Source organism: Schistocerca piceifrons, chromosome 1, assembly GCF_021461385.2.
Source record: "Schistocerca piceifrons isolate TAMUIC-IGC-003096 chromosome 1, iqSchPice1.1, whole genome shotgun sequence".
Classification (NCBI taxonomy): Eukaryota; Metazoa; Arthropoda; class Insecta; order Orthoptera; family Acrididae; genus Schistocerca; species Schistocerca piceifrons.
In genome coordinates, this window is record NC_060138.1 from 1041242810 (window position 1) to 1041258317 (window position 15508).

The window sequence follows — 15508 nt, forward strand, 5'->3', positions numbered from 1 at the left end:
AAGAAGTATTCAATCTTTGCTGATAATTTTTTAACAGAAAATCGTTTATAGGATGTAGAAAGCGAAGTTTTACGTTCTGTTGAGAAAGCACAAAGGTGATACTACTGGAAACACTGGAAATCAACAAACATATGAGACAGAATGTCATCTGAGAATTAAAGCACTCAGTAATTGAAACAGCTCAGTTTCCGTTTTCTCTTTTATTAAACTAAGTTTTGATCACAAATACTCCATTCAAACAGTAAATTCATCTCATTTCTCATCAGTTATTAAATGTATCTCATATAAAAATTTGTCCTCCCCCTTTTTTGTTAATGTAATTATTTCTGTGTGACAAATATTTAATGTTTACATAGGTAAACACTGTGCATCGTGACGTCTTGAAGTGTCGGGTATTCTGCCGGATATCAGCTTTGTGCATGCGCGACTTTAAGATAGCACCCCATAAAGACAACGAGTCACGTTGCCGAAATATCGTGCATGAACAACACTGATATCCGGCAGAATACCCAGCACCTCAGGACGTGAATAGATCGCCGAGAAAGTGAAGAATTACGCTTTACGTCACATTTTTATCTTCGGTACAGATAACGTCTATGTAAATCGCACATCATTTTTACCTGTGTAACAGCACTTAGTTGTCACCTGAAGATGGCCTAAGAAGCCCAAAGACGATTCATGACTATATAAATATAATTTTGCAAAACATTAGGAGGTATTACACTATTTAATACTGTACTCGTATTATTATTATTATTATCATGTTCTGCCAAGCATCGACAGAAAATGCAGTCAATTTTATAACGTAATTTACAGTCAGAGATGCGTAGGGTTGATTTCTGCCGCGGCAGCGACAGCTGCGTAATTTAGTACTAAATACTGTTGTATATTTTCCGTTAACTTGTGATACTGAATACTCGCTTCCGTAGCTTTGTACGACTGGCCATAGATCGCGTCTCGTACAGGACAACGAACTCCGTTACAGACATGGTTCGAATATGAAGAGGAATTGTGAGCGGGTGCATAGCATTGGAGACTGTAGCAGCGAAAACAGAGGACAGGAAGTTTTCGGAATGGCTGAAATTGCAAGTGCTCTCTTGAGCGAAGTTGCGGAGCCACAGGGAACATCCGGCAACAAGGTCGTGGTGGTGGGAACCGGCCAGGTTGGAATGCTGTGTGCCTTCATTATACTGACACAGCATGATGCAAGTGAAGTTCCACTACCTCATGTGGTTGCTGTCGAACTGAAGAGTGAAACGGTGGATTTTCAATACGAACCATACGTTTATGAAAACAGGGAAGATTGTTACTAGCATTGATTGTGCTATAGTTGCAGGGTCAAGGCTGTACATAGTGAATTCTGCGACCTCTCAGAAGGAAGGAGAATTATGGTTGGACTTGGTTCATAGAAACACTACTAGGTTCAAAGGAATGATTCAGAACTTGGTGAAGCACAGTCCAAATACCATTTTGCTCATTGTTACTAAATCAGTTGATATCCTAACGTATGTTGCTTGGAATCTGAATAGCCCTCCAAAGAATCGTGACAATGGCTCTCGTGCAAGCTTAGAGTCATCTCGTTTCCGGTTCCCGGCGCCACAGAAATTAAATGTTGCTCCCACAAGCTGTCATGGGTGGATGATTGGAGAGCATGGTGACACCAGTTTGGCTGTCACGTCCGGCGTGAATGTGGCAGGAGTCAGGTAGCTAGATATAAATCTAGATGTGGGGGACAGTAGCTGATAAAGAAGACCGCGAATAACTTCACCAACAAGTAGTTCAGAGGTCAGAAAATTACAGGGCTATACATCGTGGGCGACTGGGTTGAGTGTTTTAGCTTTAGCACAAAGCATTTTCCCAATATCCATGTTATTCACATTGTGTCAACAGTGGTCAGTTGTCATCACAGTGTTAAAAAGGGCCTGTTTCTCTCATGGCCATCTATGTTGGGAGAAAATGGAGCTTCACACGTAGTAAAAGAACTCCTCAATGTTAAATAAATCTGCTGATTTAATTTGTGAAGATCAAACTGGCATAACGGTAATCTTTGCATTAGACACTAACTTTTTTTTAAGTAATCCAACAGGATATATGCCGACACACTTTTCAAGCTAATGAAGCAGTATTATAAGTACATGAACATATATACATGAGGCCTGCAAGACGATCTGAAATTCAGAGATAAACGGATCGACAAAAATGCTCTTAAATATTTGTGGTAAGGTTGATGACTGCCGGCAAACACGCAACAACAAAGTATTTATCGCACGATCTGTCAGTATCAACTGTTACACCGTTTATACTGAGAAGATAGTAACTACTAAACAAAATTTGCCAAATCTTCTTCCCTCGCCATATTTCGTTTGAAAAATATTTGATTTGTAAATTTTTATTGTTACAATTATTGACGTATGTCCTTTTCTCGAGAGAATTTTAAAACTCAGATGTTGAATGATAACTTTATCTGCACCTGTTTATCATCATTCTACACTTTACTATTGCAGAGTTTTTATATATGTAAATATATGTAAGAATAGTCCATTTGTATCATATATGTGTGTGTGTGTGTGTGTGTATGTGTACTTCAGATTATGTTTTCAATAATGTGCTACTAATGTGTGTACAAGCGGGGGTCTGCTCATGCGGGCGTGCTCCCAACACAATACTCTGAATTTTGTTGTATTTTTATTCTCTTGTGAAAGTGTCGCACAGGCTTTTGTCTTAGACTCTCATATTTAGTTTTCGTGTGACTAGATACATCATAATCCTTTCAGAAGAATACCAATTTCTGCACTTTTTCCTTTAATTTGAAACGCTGTTTGATAATTTTTGTACCATGGCATTTCATTAAGCCGCACATGAGATATCAATTAGGCAAAATTGCAAAATTATCAAGTAATGTCTCAGGTTTTAAGTGTTGCAAAAATATGTTACAAAGATTATTTACTGTAAAAAATATAAAGTACATTGTAAGAAAATGGATAGTTATAAATTAATGATAAATAAAGAATACTAGAAAACCTCTTGCCAAGCAAAAAAAAAAAAAAAAAAAACAAAAAAAATGTAGCAGCTGTCGCTAACGCTCGCCTGTGCGGTCGTGCTCCACTCGGAGGTAAGCTGGTTCGAATCCAGGTGGTGATTAAATTTTCATTGCCCCTATTCGGCTGACAAGGTGAGGAGAGGTGGCGGCGTGAAATTCCTCATCACCAGTGGTTATGCCAGATTCTTGGATTTAGTCCCAACCTCTCTACAGTCTCTCATGAAATGAGGGTATACGAAACTCTTAACGATTTTCGAGAGGAGTAGCGAGTTTCACCCTCTCCCGTCCATTCGTACGTGACAACATGTATCCAGCTTTACTCTGTACAAGCACCCATCAAAGCCATCCACACGATGCAGTTACACCAGTGATAGTTCACGACAGATCGGCGGAAAGCAACGGCAAACCAACTCCACTGGGCTCTTGTATAAGACGGCGGTGCAGTGTTACTGCATCTGCTCCCTTTCGCATATTCCTCCGAGTAGCGTCTGCTTTTTAGCACAGAGTAAGAAATTAATAGCCTTACTTTTTCTTTGCTGCTCATTTTTGCAATTAGCTGCAGATGTTCTTCTGCATATTCTGAAGAAAAAAAGCACATGGAAACAAAAAGGTACGGTGAAAACGAATCACGACTGTCATGTTAATGGCCGTACTTGCCACCCGTACAGCGATTTGACAATGGCGAACTTAGTAGAAGCGCGACCAAGTTCGTTCTCTGGTATGTTGTTGCTACACTATCTCTTTCGTAAACTACTAGCTGTGAGAAAACCGGAAAGAAAAAAGTGGAAGGGTTTGAGACGTGGTGCTGTAGAGAGGTGTTGAAAATTAAGTAGACTAAAAAGGTGAGGAATAGAAATGTTCGCTACAGAATCACCAATCAAAGGAACGTGAAAACACTAGCAGGAAGAAGGGTCAAGGTGATAGGACATGTGTTAAGACACCAACGAATAACTTCCACGGTACTACACTGCGAAACAGAATTAAAGGATCACTTCTGTACAGCCAGAACCCATGACGCCGTCCTAGGCGCCTGCAGGCCGGCAACCCCTTTTACACTCCCCATTCCGGATGGCCTACTATCAGGCGCAAGAGCGGCATTGTAGCCGCGAAAGAGCAGTAGTGTAGCCTGCCTGAAGCCGCCTAGTACTCTCGTCACGCGTTCTATCTGTGCAGATACTTTTTTAAAATTCCCCATAACGATGAGCGGTTACTACCGTGACTTCTGCCGAACTGGGAGGTAGGGTGGGGGTGGGTCTTGCTGTTTTATGCTCGCATGTGTCAGTGTCGCATCCCACCGTGATCACAACACAGGGGGGCACAAAAAAGGAGTGCTGGAAGATCGTAAGCACCCTTAGCTGGTTTCGTCGAATGGTTTTGAATGGTCCCTAGAGGTACCGCCTGTACACGAGAGCAAAAATTGCGGTGGTGCTACACACCAAATGGCTGCAATCACACTCGATGTGGATGCAACTCCACAACGTGCTGAGAGAAGGGTGAAAACGTCTGAGGTTGTCAAGAATATCCTCCTGTTGCTCATCACTCTGCAAATTGTCGTTTTCGACCACGAAATGTGTGGGAATCAATGACCCAAGGAAGGGGGTGGTTTCATTGACGCCCTGTATGCCACCCCTGCGGCCTTTTCGTGACTGTGTCTGCAATGGTTTCCTCGCCACCTCATCAGAAAACCGTGCGATTTCAAAGCTGGGCGTCACGGTTCTGACCTCCATTGCAGAGGCGTCAAAAGAACGAGTTAAATGTGGGTAAGAGGGGATGTAGCGGCCTTCCGATCGTGTGACAAAAACCGTGGCATTGAACAGAACTGCGGTGATATTTGGTGCCTATGTGACATAATTAACGCACCTTACACGTCACATGAACTTCTGAGTTGTGGCCTTTTTTCGCAAAAATCGACATCTTCCTGTTTGAAGCGTTGTCAAACCCGAGGGTGACGTCACAGGGCACCAGCCTTTTGCACCTTTGCACAGAAAAGTTGTACGCACATTTGAGATAAATTTCAAACGTAAGTGTCGCAAACGATGGGAATTACAGGGTTTCCAAAAAGCGATACTTTAATTTTGTTGCGGAGTGTAAATGGAACTGTAGAAGATAAAAGCTGCAGGGGAAGACAGAGACTGAAATACACCCAACAAATAATTGAGGAATTATGGCACAACTGGTACTCCTGAGATGAAGAGAGGAGTCTGTGTTGCACAGAACCAAACCAGTCAGTAGACTGATGACTGAGAAATAGCTGTCAGCCACTTTGTTCTTCTGACCTAGGTATAATAATAGCACTGTCAGTGATACAAACATTAATGGCTGCTTTCGCATGGAGACATTTTTGCCTAGCTTCAGACCATACTCGTTACTAGCGAAGAATGGGATTGTCTGGGTGCAGGGGCGTAACAAAATTGGCACTACTATTTGCGAGAGGTCATAAAAGTGGTGACAGGTAAGCATAAATCTGGTGACGTGTATGCGTAAGTCAATTTTCAGTTATCACTACACGCTCATATCCTTCGTGTATCTTGTGCACTCGTGACTTTCAGCTTGAAAAAATAAATAAAAGTTCTATGCGAGTAGGACGCTCCTTTCAGTCGTAGGGACAGGGGAGGAGGTAGGGCGATAGAAGGACGTGACTTCTAAACGTAACTGCGGAACACCTACAAAATTTTCTACCAAAGTGAGTACATACGAGGTGTGTTCAAAAAGCAACGAAAATTGTGTTGTTTCTCGGATGAAATACGATCGATTCCCGCAATTTCTGCGTTGTCGGATTGGTAGGAATGCGTGAGAAATATCTACACGGTGTTAGACATACCAGATATTTAGTCTGTTGTCAGCTGTCTAAAAGGCTACATTTGTTTTGATAGTATCGGCAATTATTTATTTTGTGTTAAAGTTGATCAGAAGATAAGTATTCAGTTTTCCTGTAAGAACGGAATAAAGCGGAGCAAAATTTTACAAATGTTAAATATTGCATTTCGTGCGTCTGATGTGAGGAAAACACGAATTTGCGAGTGTTATAGACGTTTGCGAGAAGTCCGCGAAGACGTAGATGAGCCCCAGAATAGCGTCGACAGACGAAATCGTGGAAAAAGTGAAAGAAATGATTATAAACAATCGACAGATCGCAGTCAGAGAAATCGCTGATGATGTTGCCTTATCAACTGTTTCAAGCCATGACTTTTTTTTATTTTTTGACTATGAAACGTGTGATAGCAAAATTTGTTTCAAAATTGTTTACTTCGAACGAAAACTGCAGCAATGGAAGTTACTGGGGAGTCTGTAGGTGAAGTTAACAACGATGCGGAACAGTTGAAACGTGTCATGACAGTTGGTGAAACACGATTTTACGGATATGACGCCGAAACTTAGGCTCAAAAGTCGCAGTAGAAGAATTCTGGATCGCCAAGACCGGAAAACGCTCGGCAAGTGCTGTGTTCTTCAGTTTCAATAGCACAGTGTACCATGAGTTCTTGCCGCAAGGTCAGTCACAAGGAGTACTACTTACTATTTCAACGCCGTTTCGGGTGAAGCAATACGAAAAAAAAAATGGTGGATTTAGGGCGAAGCAATTCATGGCTTCTGTATCACAATATTGGTCACACTAAGGTGTAGGTATTTGGCCAAAAACAATACTGTAATGAAGCAACAGCCTCCATATTCGCCAGAAATGGTCTCACGTGACTTTTTCTGTTCTCAGAAAGAAAGAAAACCGTAAAGGACCAGCACTTTGCAAGCACACAGAGATTACAAACGGATCGCTAAGAGACCTGAAAGTTATCGCAAAGGTCGAGTTCAAGAAGTGTTTTGAGGATTACAAAAGTGCTGTCGAACATGTATAATATCTAAAGAAGACTATTTTGAAACCACAACAATGAAGTATAAATAAAATTCCATAGAAAATTCCACAAATTCAGTTACTTTTTGAACACTCCTCGTGTATGGATTACGACGAATGTCATTCCAAAAGAAACGTAAGACATTTTTTCACAAAGTTCAACTTTTTTCTACGTTTTTGTTATTCATGTAGTTCATAGAAACATTCTTCCTTCTTGTATTCGAATTTATTTTAATCTGATTCCGCATGTCGCGCTGCGTTTTGCGCAGGACTCCGTCAAGATAACGTTGACCATGTTGAACACCACAGCTGACAATGTTCATGATTAATAAAAGCCACCTTCGCTGTATTATTACACATTTATTGTGTTATACCCGGTTTCTTTTGTTGAAAAATAAGAAGTTCCACGTCATTACGAATTATCGCGGAAAATGATACATGGAACATGAAACTAACTAACTAACTAACTGAACATCTGCAGGTTGCCGATTTGTGCTTAAGTCATAACATAAATGGTCTAGTTGCTGGGCGTAGGTAATGTTGCAGTTGGTCTATCCCTAAAGCAAGCTGACCATTTATGTCCTGATTAGATCCCGGATTTTATGTAATTACATCCCGGTATTCTGCTACATTACATGTAGTTAAAAGAAAAACTAAAATGTCAACGAATCACACTGAAAGGACACTTATTTCAAAGTTTTAAATTACAAATTTTGGGGTATAATACGTATTTCCCACTGTACTACATAATTTCTTAAAAATTTTAATATTATTGCAGAATTTTCATACATTTTCGTGAGTCCCATGTATTTTCGTTACTTAGCAAGAAAGGAAAAATGGTTCAAATGGCTCTGAGCACTATGGGACTTAACTTCTGAGGTCATCAGTCCTAGAACTAATTAAACCTAACTAACCTAAGGACATCACACACATCCATGACCGAGGCAGGATTCGAACCTGCGACCGTAGCGGTCGCGCGGTTCCAGACTGTAGCGCCTAGAACCGCTTGTCCACTCCGGCCGGCAAGAAAGGAAAAGAAATTAGTTTTGTTGTTCTGTTTCTCATACTGTCGCCAGCGCCAATGCACTAAAAACCACACTGCATAAGTTCGTTGCGAACAGCAGTGACTCGTTTTAAACACTTTCCTTTCTTGTTCTCAAATGCTTCATACTATGCAACTGTCAATTGCCTTTAAGTTAACCAAGGCACCGGTTGCGCATTCACTCTCACCAAAGCTGAAAACACGGATTTCTATTGGCAGTGCTTTAACCACTGATGGTAAGATAGTCCACCGCCAAACATGCGAACCATATAAGATGTACGATGAAATCTCGAGGTGAACAACATTTACGAAGCAGTCTACATATTAGAAACAAACAACGGATTTTTTCAAAGAAACAGGTTCTACTTATACAGTTGCAGGAACAGCTTACATAATCTAATAGTGAATTTTACATGAACTGTGTTCTGCATTGCTTACAGGAAACACAATCCTGGAACAAACTTCAGGTATCTCAATGTAACCATTTCCTTGCTGAAGTACTGCAACCGCAACATTCCTGTCGAGTCCACTCTCCGGAGGAATCATCTGGATTCTTAGCAGGTTGACAAGGCTGACACTGAAAAATGTGCGATGTGGATCTCTGCTGATGGGACAACAGATGCTATAAGTCGTTTCATAGCTAATCTAACCATGGCAAGTTGGACTCTGAGGCTGCTTCTAAACCCTATTTAATTTATGGTAAACCTCTGGATGCAATAAACAGTCAACAACGGCCTGAGTCATTAATGATGGACTTAGAGTACTATGGCAACATGGCGTAAAAGAAGAGAGAGTCCGATTGATGTACACGGCTCCATAGATGTTGAAAGCGGGGAAATAGTTAAATTTATTTTATCCAAACTTAGCGCATGTTACATGTACGGCTCATGCATTGCAACGAGTGGCAGAGGCAGTTAGACATCAGTTCCCCTAAGTAAATACACTGATATCAGCAACGAAACAGGTTTTCTTGAAATGTCCTTATCGTGTACAACGCTTCAAGAAGCAGCTTACTGATGTACCTCTGCCTCCGGATCCAATGACAACAAGGTGGGCAATGTGGACTGAAGTTGCGATTTTTTACAGTAAGTCAGTGATGGAGGCCCTTTCTTCTGATCCTGCAGTGATCGTGAGTGAATCCTTGTCAGCACAGAACTGTTCTGCAGTGCTCAGTTCAGTTTCATACAACGTGAATCACTTCAGTTGGATTCCTGACTGTATTATGATGCTGGATGCTTCAAGTGTACCTGTCCAAGAGGCTGTGGGAATAATAGAAGATGCAGTTCGGCAGTCCACTGTTATACCAAGTGAAGTGGGTAATTTAGTTTCCAGTGCTGAATAAGAACCCTGGATACTCAAATCTTGTTATTTTGTCTTGCTTATTTAATGGTGAAACTGTAGAACCGCCTAACACAGTCCCTCTGTATAAATGTGCACCGTTGACTTGCGATCGTTCTCTGTTTATAAAAACATATTGTCAGACAGACTGTGCTTGGCAACAGAACATTTAGAAAAATATATTATAACTAATTGTGCATCCCGTTCCATTGTGACTTAAATGCTCGAATAGGCGACATTTGTACTTTGCAGCAAACGTGAACTGGTTGAGAATTAACATGCTATATTTGACTAGGCTAGATGTGTACTCTCATTGATATTAGCCCATGTGACTACTGTTGCACCTGACTGACACTACCAAAGGGTACAATTCTAGACACATAGGCTTAGATGAGTGAGAGTACTTGTTGCCCACAGTTTCACTTTCTGTACATAAACTATTCGCGGCCTTTTGGTACCATATTGTGCGACTAGTTACTGTTAATAACAAGGTGTGTGTCAGCCCAAAACCAGTAACGTCTGCAGCAAAAACTGTACATCAAAGCAACTAAGACTGACGAAATAAAAAATTACGCAATTTCGACAAAAACTTGCAAGCATCTTATGGAAACACAGAGAAATGGCTTTTAGGAGCCCAGCTACAGTAATAGACTTTCCAGGAAGTGCAGTGCAAGTAAACTGAGTATGGGGTAGGTGTCACATGTTTAACTAATGTTCTCCAGGGAACAATACCACACATACACAAAAGCAGAAAATTAACCCTGTATGATTTCAGAACATAGGGGGAAATTCAAATGAAAAGCTATTGATAAATGAATATAACTGAAGAGAAAGAAGGATTAATCCTCACTAACTCAGACAAAGACGTGTACCGAACAAAGGGCAGACTTCGCTCACTTGAAAACACATTCGGAAACCTGAAAATCATCAAATACAGAATTTCGCTGATGCAATGCCATCAAGCAACGCTCTCCCGAAAAATCCTGAACGCTGCAGCTTAGAAATGTCCTTCTTAGTAACACTGCACACAAGACAAAATTTCTGAACAGTAGACAAAAAAATGGTTCAAATGGCTCTGAGCACTATGGGACTTAACTACTGTGGTCATCAGTCCCCTAGAACTTAGAACTACTTAAACCTAACTAACCTAAGGACATCACACACATCCATGGCAGGATTCGAACCTGCGACCGTAGCAGTCGCGCGGTTCTGGACTGCGCGCCTAGAACCGCTAGACCACCGCGGCCGGCAACAGTAGACAGAACAATGTTAAAATCTCTAGGCGTTCCAAGGCATGCGTGTCTCCTCATGACCTATTCGAACTTCAAACTCTGCACCAAGCAACCTGATTGCCTGACGAGGCTCCGCGCTCAAAGACAGCTAGAAGACTTGCGTTCTCACTACTCGACCAAAGATAAGGCTTCTCTAACAGATGAGAGCATGGAAAACAGAGATTGGACAAAAATATGGGAAAACCGCGAGTAATGCATGCATGAAAATAAATGCGGATGACGGCCAAACCTACAGGTGGCGCTGTTCTGTTTGGCCACGAACGGCACCTGTGAAATGTCCTCAATACATTGCAAGTGTCAGCCGTGGTCAGAACAGTGTTCTGTGTTGTTGTGAGTGCATCATGTGAGAGTTAAGTGAATTCGCACGTGGTAAAACTGTTGGTGCTCTTATAGTTGCTGCTTCCGTAACCAATGGAACCGAAATGTTTGGTGCTTCAAGAGCAGGAAAAGCGGTAAAACATCATCTACTAAGTCACAAAGCGCAGAAAAGTGTTGGTTGAGTGATCGTGACAGACGATCACTGAAGAGAATTGTGACAAAAAATAAGAGGGCGACGGCCGGCCGGAGTGGCCGAGCGGTTCTGGGCGCTTCAGTCCGGAACCGCGCGACTGTTACGGTCGCAGGTTCGAATCCTGCCTCGGGCATGCATGTGTGTGATGCTCTTAGGTTAGTTAGGTTCAAGTAGTTCTAAGTTCTTGGGGACTGATGACCTCAGTCAGTGAAGTCCCATAGTGTTCAGAGCCATTTGGACCATTTAAGAGGGCGACGGCTTGAACAGCCAATGCACCCAACTCAATATCGCACTCACCAAACCCTTCAGCACTGGAACAACACTGAGGTAGCTCCATAACTAAGGAATTGCTAGAATTCCAGAACCACATGTCTGTGATCCAAATGTCCATACAAAGGAAATGTGGTGCCGAAGCCATAAAACCTGGACCACGGAACAATAGAAGAAAGTCATTTGGGCATTTGGGCAGATGAGTTTTGTTTCACACTATTTGCAACTTCTGGCCAAGTCTACATTTGGCGCACACGGCCCCATGCCTACGATGCAGACAGTACTGCCAAGCGTGAAACATAGAGGGATATTGACGATGATTTGGGCAGCCATATCGTACGTAGCTTTCTTTGGGTCCCACGGTTATTCAGCAAAGTCGCATTACTGTCACAGATTATGTGAGCATATTGGATGATCAGATCCATCCCATGACACAATGTTTGATCGCCAATGGTTATGCTGTGTTCCAAGATGACAGTGTCTCTGTTTACACAGTTCACATCGTCCCGGATTGGTTTCCTGTGGTCGAGGGTAAATTGTCGTATCTTCCCTGGCCATAACAATCACCAGATCTCAGGATTATTGAGCATTCGTGGTATATTTTGGAAAGAAGTGTTCATGACAGCTAAATACCTCCACCATCGTTACCTGAACTTGCTACTAGTTTGCAGGACGTATTAGATTCCCTCAATAACATTACTGGACCTGTATTTATACGTTTCTGGACGACTATAAGCTGTTTTTTATGTCAATGATTTTTCTAAACTGTTGTGTTGTTTGTAGTGCTTCCATATTGTTGCCCACCACCCGTAAATAGTATTTCAGCCACACGAGTGACCCGCAGCTTGTGTATTGATACATAATGTGTAAGACGTTTCTAGCAGACGGTTTTTAATTACATGGCCGTCTAGTACTATAGTCCGATTAAGATTACTTGAAACAAACACTACTGAATACTTCCGCACAAGGCGCGATTCAGCGTCATTTACCATCACAGAGGCAGGCATCGGCTTACATTAGATAAGTTTCGCACGACACTGCGTGAGGCCGAATTTTTAAGGACTGTTAATTAATCGTCGCGACTGGAACACGAGAGTTATAAATTCAAGAGACTGCTGCAATGTAAAGGCATAGCGTAATGCTGAGCGTATTAAGTTGATGTGTAGAAGGTCCAAAGTTTGAATCTTATCAAATACAGTCAATTTTTTTTATTTTTCTAAACCTAATCAAAACACTTACATTATAATTTTATACCATTAATCTGTTTAAATGTAATCTTTTATTTCCATTACTTTGACGCGTCATTTCCATCATCGTATCGACTTTTTCATAAGATCTTATTTTTATTTCTTGATTATCTGCTTGTGTCGCCAGTAATCTACAACCAAATGCCAAGCTGGACTGCTCATCGGTCGGTAACGTGGTATCCCGTGTCGCCAGTGTGAGGATAATTTCTGGTAAACAATGATAGCGAGAAATTACTGCTCGTTTTACTGCTGAAACTGAAGTTTTGCTGCGAAATATGGCTGAACAAACAAACACATTATGAAATTTTTCCTTCTTGGGCTTGCTCTTAGAGGTTAGCCTTAAAAGGCCGTGAACAAAGAGACCGTGATTTTAGTTCTGCCGCAGACTGTCGATCACTCTTTTCTCGGATACGTTACATATCACGAGCTTGTGGTTAGGGCTTGAAAACCCGCCGTCTGCCGCATTGTCAGTTCATTTTTGAAGTGACCGGTCGTGTTTTCTATGTCGCCATTTATAACCGAGCGGTAGCCAGCAGCCGATGTGGCAACACTGTAGCTGCAGGTGACAGAAGTCAACTATCAAGTAATTTTAATCAGACTACAATATAACTATTAAAGCGCTCCAAAGCGAACAGTGTGCTCTTGTAATTGGGTGGACACTAATACTTCGACCGGTGAGCTTATAATCTAGTAATCGACGTGAATATTTATGATTGTATGATGTAATGTTTTATTTCGGAAGCCTCCGCCTTGAGCGAGAGAATTTCGCGAGCTGCAACATGTTGCGTTAGCCAACCGAGTACCGCGAACGCCGTTTCCACGCTCACCTGACCGAGACAAATTAAAGGAAACTAACGAAGGCGTGACGCGGAAGGATGAGACAGCAGTTCTGGGTCTCGCAATGCACTGCCTCACAAGACTACCCCACTAATCATCGCGCCGCTGTCTGATAGGGTAGGAGTTTGCTGTCTGAGATTCTCCTCAAAAGGTCTGCCGCATATTACCTCACGGCTGAAGGTTTGTGTATGAAGGTACTCATAAAGTTTTAATTGTTGTTGTGGTCTTCAGTTCAAAGACTGGTTTGATGCAGCTCTCCATGCTACCCTATCCTGTGCAAGCCTCTTCATCTCCGAAAATCCTTCTGAATCTACTTACTGTATTCATCTCTTGGTGTCCATCTACGATTTTTACCGCCCACGCTTTTTCCCTCCAATACTAAATTGGTGATCCCTTGATGCCGCGGAATCTGTCCTACCAACAGATCCCTTCTTCTAGTCAGGTTGTTTCACAAATTTCTCTTCACCCCAATTCCTTTTGGTTGCTCTTTAATTGTTACGTGATCTACCCAGCTAATCTTCAGCATTCTTCTGCAGCATCACATTTCAAAAACTGCTATTCTCTTCTTGTCTAAACTGTTTATCGTCCACATTTCACTTCCATACATGGCTACATTCCATGCAAATACTTTCAAAAAAGGCTTCCTCGCACTTAAATCTGTACTTGATGTTAACAAATTTTTCTTCTCCAGAAATCCTTTTCTTGCCATTGCCAGTCTACACTTATATTCTCCCTACCTCGACCATCATTAGTTATTTTGCTGCCCAAATAGCAAACGGTAACGGCCTTGCCGCAGTGGAAACACCGGTTCCCATCAGATCACCGAAGTTAAGCGCTGTCGGGCGTGGCCGGCACTTGGATGGGTGACCGTCCGGGCCGCCATTCGCTGTTGCCTATTTTCGGGGTACACTCAGCCTCGTGATGTCAGTTGAGGAGCTACTCGACCGAATAGTTGCGGCTCCGGTCAAAGAAAACCATCATAACGACCGGGCGAGTGGCGTGCTGACCACACGCCCCTCCTATCCGAATCCTCCTCTGAGGATGACGCGGCGGTCGGATGGTCCCGATGGGCCACTTGTGACCTGAAGACAGAGTGCAAATAGCAAAACTCATCTAGTACTTTGAGCATCTCGTTTCCGAATCTAATTTCTCAGCATCACCTGCTTTAATTCGACTACATTCGATTATCCGCGTATTGCTTTCATTGATGTTCATCTTATATTATCCTTTCAAGGCACAGTTTTAATTATATCTCGACAAAACGAAATTAACAAATTAATTTTTGTTTGCTTGCAGATACATGTTTACTGTCCTGGCACATGCTGAATTCCCCGCGCCACAGTAGTGTAGCACGCCGCTGGAGGGGCAAAAACAAGCTAGTGAAGTCCCCTGGCGAAGCGGAGTATCGTGCGGTAATTCTTACTCGGCAGCAGCGGAAATGCTGGTTTGATGCGGCAGGCCAATTCCACACCTACGCCAATGTCCTCATCTCAGAGCAGGGTTGTGATATGTACGAGAATTCTCGTACGCATACGAGAATTTCACGTTTGTACGAGGTATGAGGCAAAAGCAAATATTGTACGCAAACACACGAGAATTTTGCCTAAGGCCTAAGTTTTTAGCAACACATACACATTTGCTGGTGAAATAATTAATTCATCTTGCATATTTAATTAATGCGCCTCAGGTGTTACGGATTCATGATTAAGGACAATGTCCGCAGCTAGCAGTGGATAGCGTTGCTGCCTCTACATAACGGAGTCCCAGGTTCGGTTCCAAGCCGAGTGAGTGTTTGTGTTGTCCTTATCATCATTCAGGAAGTGCCAATATTGGAAATGGAAAGATTTGGAACTTGTACTGGCGCTGATGACCACGATGTTGAATGCTCCACAGCCCAGCATTATCATCACGATTAACGACTATGCCGTCTCTGTCAATCAACAACTTCAGCCAGAAAGGCTTGGCGCTGAGTCGTAGACTATGGCTTAACAACTGAAGTCGAGAATGAGGATTCAAAACTTGACCTTGGGGAAAAAATGAAAAAGCTAACAATAACGAGTCACCTTGTTTTGTATAGCGTTTTGCAC

General features: G+C 42.2%; 2 pseudogenes; both read left to right on the top strand.

Annotated features, from left to right (window-relative positions):
• Window positions 1-1073: 1073 nt before the first annotated feature.
• LOC124777441 lies at window positions 1074-2000 on the top strand (annotated as a pseudogene).
• Window positions 2001-14198: 12198 nt separating this feature from the next.
• LOC124725646 lies at window positions 14199-14316 on the top strand (annotated as a pseudogene).
• Window positions 14317-15508: the final 1192 nt, after the last annotated feature.